Source organism: Equus caballus, chromosome 5, assembly GCF_041296265.1.
Source record: "Equus caballus isolate H_3958 breed thoroughbred chromosome 5, TB-T2T, whole genome shotgun sequence".
Classification (NCBI taxonomy): Eukaryota; Metazoa; Chordata; class Mammalia; order Perissodactyla; family Equidae; genus Equus; species Equus caballus.
In genome coordinates this window covers 68,889,426-68,901,558 of record NC_091688.1, presented here as the reverse complement: position 1 = coordinate 68,901,558, position 12,133 = coordinate 68,889,426, and the positions used below count along the sequence as shown (strand labels likewise).

The 12,133-nt window shown below is 36.8% G+C and overlaps 1 protein-coding gene across 6 annotated transcripts in view; it reads right to left on the bottom strand.

Moving 5' to 3' along the window:
* COL11A1 (collagen type XI alpha 1 chain) overlaps window positions 1-12,133 on the bottom strand; it is a 196,779-nt gene that overhangs the window by 175,193 nt on the left and 9,453 nt on the right. The gene's annotated exons all lie outside the window — the stretch shown is intronic.

Sequence of the window (12,133 nt, the reverse complement as noted above, 5' to 3'; positions counted from 1 at the left end):
CTGAGCTAACATCCATGCCCATCTTCCTCTACTTTCTATGTGGGACGCCTACCACAGCATGGCTTGCCAAGCGGTGCCGTGTCCACACCTGGGATTGGAACCTGCAAACCCTGGGCCACCGAAGGGGAACATGTGAACTTAACCGCTGTGCCATGGGGCTGCCCCGGATATGAGTATTTTTAACAGAGGAAATAGATTATTGTTCCACTTCTCAAATCTATTTATCGCTTGTCACGCTTCCTTAACATTTGGGTGGAGAACATGGGTAGAAATATAAACCATAACAACTTTCTCAAAAACAAAAATATCTAAATCTGGGAACAAATTATGGAAAAGCAAAACTGAAGGTTTGCATATATATGTATGTTTGCACATATATATATATTTGTGTGTAAGTGTGTGTATATGTATATTAGGAATTTAATGGAACCTATATATGAATTTACAAACATTCCGATACATCAATTACAATTTATAAAATCTTTCATCTTTCCAAGTAATAGCATTATTTGGAATTAAAGTGAAAGCCAGCATCTTTATATATTAAATTAATTTCTAATAGATTTACTACTCATAATCCAAACAAAAGTGATTTTGAAAATTCAAATTTCCAATAAATGTTATACAAAAATATTGTAAAATGTGCAGTTACTAAGCCATATTGTATACACAAAGAGAAATTTAAAAGACGTTAAAAAGAATAGGTAACAAAATAAAATACCCTTGTTTTGAGTGCTTTCCCATGTTACTTTTCACAAAGTATACATGTGTGTGTATCTGTACATGTGTGCATAAGTGTATGTGTCTATATATAATTTGTTGATTTTTTACCCTCTAAATTACCAGAGTAACTTCATGGACATTTTTTCATGCTCCATGATTTAGACTGGAAGTGCCTGGAGACAAGTGATTGTGTCCCTTTTTCTTCCCTCTTTTAGGTAGCCTAAGTATAGGACTGTTTGCCGGCAGATGCATAAATTTCCTAAATCCAATCCATTCTAGCTACCTCCTGGTACCGTGAAGCAGTAAGATAAAATAAGCTCAGAATCTTCAACTTCCTCTTTGCAAGCATGATCCCTTTGGATCTAGATGTTTTAAACAGCTTTAGTGGGATATAATTTACATACCATGCAACCCACCCATATAAAGTATACAATTCAATGTTTTTTAGTTTAAGATTTTTACATTTTGGTAGAATATATATAACAAAAATTTGCCATTTTAACCATTTTAAAGTGTAAAATTTAATAGCATAATTACATTTGCAATGTTTCGTAACCATCACTTCTATTGTCAAAACTTTGTAATCAGCCCAAACAGAAACTCTGTAACCATTAAGCAAAAATTCCCTACTCTCTTTTTCTGCCCAGGCCCTGGTAACTTCTAATCTACTTTCTGTTTCTACAAAGTTGCCTATTCTAGAAATTTCATATAAATAGAATCGTTCAATATTCCTCAAAATGCTAAACACAGAAGTGCCACAAGACCAAGCAATTCCAATCCCAGGTATACACCCCAAAGAATTGAAAGCTGGGGTTTGATCAGACAACTGTATGCCAATGTTCATTGCAGCATGATTCACAACAGCCAAAAGGTGAAAACAACTCAAGTTTCCATCAATACATGAACACATTAACAAAATGTGGTATATATGTATCTGGAATATTATTCAGCCATAAAAAAGAATGAAATTGATACATGACATACACGGATGAACTTCAAAACATTATACTACATAAAATAAACCAGACATAAAAGGGCAAAATTGATTTTTTTAGGCCCCCAAATTCCATGATCCACAACTAAACATCCATTTAATTCCCCAAGCAAGTCAAAACATGAATCATGTAGTGTAAGCATTGTTATAAAAACAGACATTAGAATCCATGTTACTCTGTATACTGATTCTATTGGCTTTCCTCCTTCATTCAAAGATAAAAACATTCAGAGGAGGACACATGCTGGCCAGTCTCTCACTGAGCATGAATGAGATGTAGTCTTAATGTTAGATACTTAGATTCTAACTGAGGAGGCACTACATAAGCCCCAAGATGTATGCCCCAGCAAGTAGTAGGAGGCAGTTTTGTATAGATGCACACAGCACTGTTTTGTTCCAAAGAAAAAGAGACCTCTTCTCTGAAAGTGAGAACCAATATAATTGACTTGAAAAGTTTCAGCTGTTAGTTTAAAAAATAGAATTGCTATCAAATTTCAGAATATGTTATATTTTATAAATATACTGTTTCTGAGAGGACTTAATGAGAATGAAAATCAGACTGATTTTTTTGAATCATGAAATATCATCACCACAATTTATCACATTCTACAAAGTAGAGAGTGACCTGCAACAGAGTGTTATCCTTTGAAAATTGCAATTTAAACTAATATTTTTTTACAATAACTATCAGTCTGCTATAGAAAGAACAAAGGAATGAATGAGTGCTTGTGAGCAATGTATATTATTTCCTTAGTCAATTAAATCTTAAGAGTATTGACTTTTATAGGTACAAACACATGTGGATGGAGGTTTATATAATGTTCCTCTTACAAATTTCTTTTTCCTTTTTTTTTGTGAAGAAGATTGTTGCTGAGCTAACATCTGTGCCAATCTTCCTCTATTTTATGTGGGATGCTGGCCACAGCGTGGCTTGATGAGTAGTACTAGGTCTGTGCCCAGGATCCACACCCACAAACCTGAGGCCACTGAAGCAGAGTGTACACACTTAACCACTATGCTACCAGGCTGGACCCAAAATGTACTTTCTTTTAACATTAAAGACTCTGTCTACCTATATCATCAAGTTTCTGAATGAAAATCAGCATACAATCCAGCAGAGTACACGTTGTTCCAAATTCTTTTTTTTCTTTTAAAAATTGGCACCTGAACTAACTGTTGCCAATCCTCTTTTTCTCCCCAAATCCCCCCAGTACACAGTTGTATATTTCAGTTGCGGGTCCTTCCAGTTGTGGCATGTGGGACACTGCCTCAGTGTGGCCTGACGAGCAGTGCCATGTCTGCGCCCAAGATCCAAACCAGTGAAACCCTGGGCCGCCGAAGCACAGCCAGCAAACTTAACCACTCTGCTACGGGGCCGGCCCCTCCAAATTATTAAAAAGAAAAAAACTTTTCTTTGTGGAAATTTGACAATTCAAAGGGATCATTAACTCTATCAAATATGGTACTCTTTACTTCAACTTTGAAATATTTAAAAGAATAATAATGGTATACAAGACCTCCTTTTTTGCACTAGTCTTGCTTGCAATGGCCAAGTTTTTAGGCCAATAGGATACCTGACCATTCCTACTTTCTCCTTTTCTCTTACCATAAAATTAAGAAAATAACAACTATAATAGCTGCATGGCCAGAGAGCTTAATATGTGCCAGTCACTGGGTAAGTTCTTCCCAGGCATTAACCCTCACAAACCTCGCGGCATATGTTCTTATCCCTGCTGTACTAAGGTCTGGGTAAATATCAAGCCTAGGCCTTTTCCACTTCCCTGCCGTCATTGCTGTACCCCATAAATAAAAACCGCAAAAAAGAAACTTAAAACATAAATATACATATTAAAATTATCTTGAGCCAGTTAATTGATCCCTGATGTTTATATTTGCTTTAAGTTAAACTCAATTCATGTTTCAGGGTATAAATTGCTCTGAAGGAGACTGTTTCTTTAAAAGCCACAGCATCCTATCTGCTTTTTTTATCTTATCTTCTCACTCTGAAGCTATTAGCAAAAGTACAACTGAATAGGATAAAGACTCCAGGACAGACATGAACACAGCTATGAAGGCTGTCATTCTTCTGTGAAGAAAAGGATGCAGACCCATGGTCAGAGTCCCAACTGCCCTCAGGTAAATAATACATAAAATGGACCAAACTTTCCTTCTCTCCAAACTATCTGTTAACATGATGACCTTTTCCAAGAGCACAGGTTGGTCACATTTGTTCCTTCCTACTTTGAAACTAAAGTGATAAAAACACACTCCCTTTACAAGATTTCAAATAAGGGCTCTACTTTTAAAAAGCCTCACAAAGATCCTTGTAGAGACACATGATATGAAATAATAATTCACTTTTCAAAAACCACAAACTAGGGATATATAAGAAAGATTTCAACTGTTTTTTTTTTTTTTTAAAAAGGCATGTCAAGTTACAAAACTATAAAACTCAGTTAATCAAGTCTTAAAGTCTTTTCCTGTCAAGTAAACTAAATAATAAATTAAGCCACTTTGAAATTCTGCCTGTTATTTGATCTCATAATCATAGCATTTAGTAAATTCTCATGTATTCTATGGTTTTATACACATACACACACACATGTGAGGAAGTCTCTTCATATTTTATTAACTGAACTGCACTTATTTAAAGATTAAAAGCAGTAATTTATTATGGCTTGCCTCAGTATATATAAAAAGTGAAATTTCCATATTCAAAGCAATTCTTAAATGTCCTTAATATTTTAATTGTTTCTATGTTGCCAATGTTGATGGCATAGATAACAATTAGTATTTCAGCTGCATCCAATTCAGCATAATATTTTGTTCAATAATATTTTTTCTGCCTTTTATCGTATACCCATAGGTATTTTAAGTGGGAGAATAGGATATCAGTGCCCAGTGCATTACTATAATAGCCATTTAACTGCTTTCCAGGCCTTTTCTCATCAATCTGCATTCCACAGTTTGAGTGACCTTCTAAAACCCCACGTTTCGCGTCAATTTTCTGCTTAAATTCCTCCAGAGGACCCCACTAATTTCCAGATGGTATCCATATACCTTGTATATAAAATCTTGATCTGGACAAACCCACTTATCCTCCCAGTTCTACCCCTACTGTACCTCTATCCTTTTCTCTCATTATCCCTAACCCCTTCCTCACTCAGTGCTCTGGCCATACTGGACTCAGACCTCTCAGGACACACCATATTCTTTCTCCTGCCTCTGGGCCATTACAAATCCTACTCCGTCTTTCTGAAACACTTGCTCCACCTCACTTGAGGAATATGCAGGATGTTAACTGACATGCAATCCCCACAAGGAAGCAGTCCCTATCGCCCAAAGCTGGGTTCGATATGCTGACTTCTGGCATAGTGCTTTTCACCACAGGTTTTAATTATTTGCCTATACTTGACTTTTTTCCCACACTAGAAGAGAACAGGTATACACAAACACATGCACACACACAGATCATAAAAAATGTTGGGTGAATGTGAAATAACAACGTGAAAATACATAGAAGTCACTTCCTCTGAAGTCCAGAGGACTGTCTTGTCTTAAAAATTTTGAGGGCCAGGGGCTGGCCCAGTGGTGCAGTGGTTAAGTGCACACATTCTGCTTTGGCAGCCCGGGGTTCACCGGTTCGGATCTTGGGTACGGACAAGGCACTGCTTGGCAACCCATGCTGTGGTAGGCGTCCCACATAGAAAGTAGAGGAAGATGGGCATGATGTTAGCTCAGGGCCAGTCTTCCTCAGCAAAAAGAGGAGGATTGGAAGCAGTTAGCTCAGGGCTAACTTTCCTCACAAAACAATTTTTTTTGAGGGCCTAGTATGTCTTTTCCATTGTGTTCTGTTGATCTCTTGAACACCCCACTCGCTCATTGATCATCTCTCTCAGGTCTTTAATTCTTTCTCGCTTGTTGCCTTCAGTGATCATACAGATTACAAATCTAACATCTCACAATGCTTTGTGACTGTTTGTGACACAATGACTGTTTCCTCTCTAATTAATTCTTCCTCTAAATTTCTCTACATACTCTCATGACCAGTAGTAAAAGGCTGCGATGCATAGTGTTGAAGAGCCAGACTGCTTCCGAATCTCACCTCTGCCACTTAGCATCTGTGTGATTTGGACACATTATCTAACTGCTTTGTGCCTCAGTGTCTAAATCTGCAAATGCGAATAACAAAAATATTCACCTAGAAGAGTTTTTGTGAGAACTGAGTTGGTATTTGTAACAATGCCTTTGAAGAGTGTCTGGGAAAACAATGCCTACGGGTTGAGACTTCCTTGCTGCCTATTTTTGTATGGTATGCGAGATAAGAATGGATTTACATTTTTAAATGGTTGAAACAAATTAAAAGAAGCATAATATTTTGTGATACACGAAAATTATATGAAATTTAAATTCCTGCATCCACAAATGAGGTTTTCATTGGAATACAGCATCACTCATTCATTTACATATCATCCATAACTGCTTTTACACTACAATGACAGAGTTCTGTAGCCATGTCAGAGACTGTATGACCTACAAAGGCTAAGATATCATCCACTAGGTGGTCTTTTTAACCTGAGTCCTGAAGGATGGATAGAAGTTCATCAGCGAAGAGGAGGACACTAGAAATATCAAAAATGGCAGCACAGATACAAGAGGGCACAGAGTCCAAGGAAATGAAAGTAGTCATGCTTGCCTGACAAGACATCAACACTTAATAAATTTGATGTCCAAATGCTCCCGGGGTGTACCATGGCTGCTGGGGACCTCTTGAGAAAAATCAATTCACCATGAATTCACTGCTACACTAAATTCTATCCACTTCCCCAACCTCAAATTTTATGCTCCAACTGAAATAAACTTCTTTCACTTTCTAAAATGTACTGTGCTCCCTTTATTGGGGATTTTTCCAATCCTTCCTCAATTGGCTAAGGATAATTGACTGATTTTTCAACCCTAACTGTCATTAGCATCTCCTGGAGAACTTTTAAAACCGGGAAGCCTGCGTCCTACTGAAGAATTAATAACTAGGATGACTGGAGTGGGGTCCAGGCATTCACATGTCTTAAAAGTTTCTCAGATGAGCCTAATGGGTAGCCAGGGTTGAAACCTCATAGACCTAGACCTAATCAACCTTTTGATTTCAACCTAAGCATGACTTTCTTCAGGAAATTGTTACTTCTCTCTCCCAGGCTAGGTTATGTGGCCCTCTCATGTCATCCCGAGTGCCCTATATTCCCTTTGGATAATTCCACACTCTATTTTGTTTGCTTTCTTAATTATCTAATTTTCACTCTAGGCTGTATGCTCTCAGGCACAGTATATATCTAAGTTTTGGTTACTAGTTCCCTGTTACATACTCCTACCACTTAATACATATTATTTCTCTCTCTCTCTGCTGAGCTTATAATTTATTAACATCTGCATCAGATTCTAAACCTTCTGACAGTGAACATCAGCATTACTGATGTTCAGGGTAGTATGTCCACAGCATGGCAGTTGACACATCGTGAATAATCAAGAGAGATATGCTTGATGAATGAATGAATGAGCAGCTACATCCTGCCTCAGAGTTGAAGATTCTATGCCACCAGTCTGAGAGAAAAACGAAGAGGGTTGGATGCGACCTTTAAAAACAGGACCTTGAAGAGCTTTCCAAGTCTTCTTTCCATTTGATTCAGGTATGAAAAGAACACAGGTTTGAAGTGGCCTTCCTAAAGTAGATGATTTCCTGACTTCTAGGGAGTCACGTATCCTTACCTTGTACCTCACGTCACAGGCCATATATGAAGCATATCACTATACAGATAAATAAAGTGAAACAAAACAGAAAGAATTATAAACCATCTCCCACCAAGTCATGAAACGCTTTGCTGCTCTAGATAAGTATCAAAACTCCAGTAGTGCTACTGTGTTTATGTGGTAGTGGGATGTAGGAGTGACAAAAAAAAAAAAATGAGAGGGAAGTGACTTCTTACTATAATTTAATCACCACCAATACCCTGCTATATTTCAAAATCACAAGAGCTCTTACTAGCCTAAAATATAGGCTATGATGTGAACAGACAACAATTAATAACTCAGTTTCTCCATTTAGAACTGCTCAAATTATAACCTAAGTTCGGCACTGATTATCTGTATGACTTCGGGTAAGCTACTTACACCTTTAAGACTTAGTTTCTTCAACTTAACCTCATTTTGAGAATGAAATGAGATAAGGCATTTTAATCTCTGAGGATAATGTCTAACATATACTAAGCACTCAATAAAAATAATATCTAAATGCATTATCCTCAAAATTTTAACCTTCTGAGCATCTCTATTAGTTCCAGTGATTGCCACCCATGTTTCCCCAGAGTTATAATTCACTTGACTGCTGTTGTCCATTTCCTCTGACTACCCTGGAAAATCTCTTTACAGTAGAGTAGAAGACTGAACAGTTTTCTCTCTCTAAGCATCCATTAGATATCATCCATGAAAATTATGCAATGCTTAGCTACCTCTCCGGCATATTCTTATGTTATCCTAGGTACATACAAACCCAGGAGGTTCCTGGAACTTCAACAGCTTAAACAACCAAATGAGTCTCAAATCTTTATTTTCATGTTCACTGCTCCATTTCTACCCTGTAGCACAACTTGACATTAATATACTGACATCATTAGCATTTTTCCCTTTTAATAATTTTTTCTTTGCGTTGCATAGACAATATAACTAAAGCTTAAATGCAGTAACCTAGATGTGAGCTATTTACTAAAAGGCTTAAAAGTTAATATTTTAGTGTCTTTCCTCTGATACTATTTCTTCATTTATTTCAAACACACATATGCTACAATACTATCCTTGTATTACAAAACAACATGAAGTATTAGAAAATAAAATATGTTGACCTAATTTCTCCCATATTTAAAAAGGTATAGAAGTCCATCTTTATATGACTATGTGGCACAAATAGTCTCAACAGAAATCACATAAATTTCCTATGTCCCAACACAACCCTTTTTAGCTGAAATTACCACACTTTTTTTCTGTATTCTGTAATCTAATCTTTATAGTTTAAAAAAAAGTGCAAAATGGAGAAATTAACTATTTTAATACATAAATAACTGCAACTAAATGTACATAAGCCAGCCCTGGTGGTCTAGTGGCTTTAGCTAGCCCTGGTGGTCTGGTGCTTAGGATCCCGTCAGGGAACCACATCACCGGTCTGTCGGTTGTCATACTGTGGCCGATGTATGTTGCTGTGATGCTGAAAGCTATGTCACCAGTATTCCAATACCAGCAGGGTCACCCATGGTGGACAGGTTTCACTGGAGCTTCCAGACTAAGGCAGACCAGGAAGAAGGACCTGGCCACTCAATTCTGAAAAAATTGGTCATGAAAACCCTGTGAATAGCAGCAGACCATTGTCTGCTATAGTGCCGGAATGAGAGAGGATGGTGCAAAAAGACCAGGCAGGGTTCTGCTCTTCTGTACACAAGGTCACTAGGAGTCGGAATTGACTCAATGGTACTAACAACAACAAGTATGTAAGATTATAGTTGTACAGTTTACATTAAATACTCCTGGACATGGGAAGTGTTCCATAATGCTACTTAGAGTTTACTTCCCCCCAAGGGGTTCTATAATAAAACTTAAATGTTTTGCCATTTTAAGCCTATGTTTAGAGAATATATTTCCTTCCAGAAAAAAAATATGAATAAAGTAAATATAAGTATCTCAAGTCTCAAATTTTTGATGGGCATCTTGGAAAAAAATGGGTACTTGATATTCAAAGAATAGCATCAAATTGAAAATGACATGAACAAAGACAATATAAAACAGTAGCCTGGAATTTTAAGAATTTTATAGTTAATTTCATCAAGCCAAGAACCTCACAAGCCTATTGGTACTACCATTATAGAAAATAGCAACCCAGTGATCAAATATAAACGTACTTCCTTACCACTTCATGAGAATGCAAATTTTAGGAAAATTAGTTACTCAATGAAATTCAAAATTGGAAAGGTCAGGGAAAAAAAATATAACATGAAGTACTCTGAAATGGAACTAATGGAAAAAGCATGACTCCCATCAAAATCAACTGTATTCACATCCTGTCGTTGACTGTTTCTTCTAATTTTGACTGTCCAGTGGTTGAGAGAAATCCATAAAACATAAGATCCTAGATTTAGCATTGGTTAAGAACAACAAATAAATTTTCTTTGAATATCAGTACATGTGTACATTTCCTTGACAATATTTAATCTATAATTGCTTTCTAGGTTTTCAGCTGGGAATATTTTCCATCCACTTTCTAAGTAACCACAAGTCCTACTTCATTGCTTTCTTAAACCAGGGAAACAAAGTACAAACTTCCATTACCATTTCTACACAACTACAACCTGTTAAAACAACTGGATCAATGTGCATGATGTCCATCAAATAAGTAAAAATCTTTATTATGTGGACTTAGGCTGCCATACTGGCTATGATTGTACATGTAAAAAGAAATGAAAAACTATGAGAATTATTTGGATAAACATCGCCTAGAAGCTGCCCAAATAACTTAAGGCAACATTTTTAGTCCAAAATTATCTAATTCTACATTTTATATAAAGCCTTAAAATAAAATCTTGATCTTTATTTAAATAGGCCATTATTTTTTATACATGACAAATATTTGACTAGTACTAAGGAGAAAAATAAATCAGTAAATGAGTACAGGGAGGGTTGAGGAAGAACAGATTTTAATATCAAAAAAGGAAGACAGGAAAGTCCTCAATAAGGAGATGATGTCTGAGCAAAGTCTGGAAAGGCATAGAGGCTCCTTCAATCCTGATATTTTTACAGAACTGCAGTCTAAGCAAAAGGAAAAGCAAGAGAAAAAACCTGAGATAAGAGTTGGACCAAGATGTTGGAGGAAATGCAAGGAGACAAATACATCTCCAGAAAAGGAAATAAAAGGGGTATAAAAGATGAGGTCAGAGAAGTAAGGGCAAGGGCACGTTGAAGGCAGATTGTACAGGTCTTGTGGGATCTTCAAGAGTTTGGATTTTATTCTGATGAGATGGAAAGCCACTGGAAGTTAACGGGAGATGAGTAACATGACCCAACTAATTTTTCAGACCACTGTGGCTGCTGTGTTGAGAACAAACTACAGGGCACTGGAATGGAATCAGAGAGCAGAGGGGGAACAATTGCAATCCTTTAGGTGTAAAATTTTACTGATTTTGTTAGTTTGGACTGAGAAATGAAGTACTGGGTCAGATTCTGGATATATTCTGAAGACAGAGCAGAGAGGGGTTGCTGATAGGTTGGATGTGGGGTATAAGAGCAAAGGAGACAAAGCTGACTCCAAGTTTTTTGGCTCAAACACCGTGACTGATTATGTTGCCATTATGTGAGATGGGGAAGACTGTGGGAGGAACAGGTTTCAGGAAGGCAATATTCCAATTCAGTTTGGGGCAGGCTAATTTTGAGATGACATCATACATAAACGCCATGGGAAATGGCTGAACAGGTAGTTGAGTGTGAGTCTGGAGTTCAGGGGAAAGATCTGGGATAGAAAAAAAACTTTGGGAGTTGATAGCCTATAAATGTTATTTAAAGCTATAATTAATTAATGACATAGTTGTTTTAAAACTCTATCTGCTATAACTTGCCCTGAGAGAAATCTTTATGACTTAAAAATGCTTCTAATAAATATATTTTTCTCTCAAATAATCAAAATAGAGATCTTGGTCCAATATAATAATCCTCAGAAACAAAAATCACTATTTACAATTTATGTTCTGAAACATGCTATAATTTGGGTAATAAGAACAATCACATAAAGTTTAGAGATGTTAGGCTACTTCGTCTCATAACAGATTTTATAAATGTGTACACACACTGGCTTAACACACTCCCTTATAAAATTGGAAGATTCTTCCTTCATATATTTCTTAAGTCTACGATGGCCATAACTCTATATCGTTTGATTTAAATGTACTAATTATTATCAAGAAGTCCAGGTGACTTTACAGGAGGTTGGCTATTCGAGAAAAAGCAACATGGCCCCAGTGACTGGTTATTTGTCAGAGGATCCAATGGTTGCAGTCAGTAGGGACCACCTGGTATGGATGGATATACGCACTGACCTGCCAACTTAGCAGCGTTCCTGTACTTTTTAATTGGTCAAATGATTCCAGGCTATACAGAAAGTATATCCATATGGTCTTGTGTTCTGTGGCCTCTACCCACTCCCCTAACCCCAGCACTCTCCTAGTAACACACATACTCCATGAGAATAAAGACTGGCTTACTCTCTTTGCAGTCACAGCACCTAACACAGCGATTGCACATAGGAGATAGTCATTTAATTTTCACAGTTATTGAACAGCCTCAATTCTGAACTTTCTCATTTCATAAAGGCTTATATGAACTGAAAGTTGA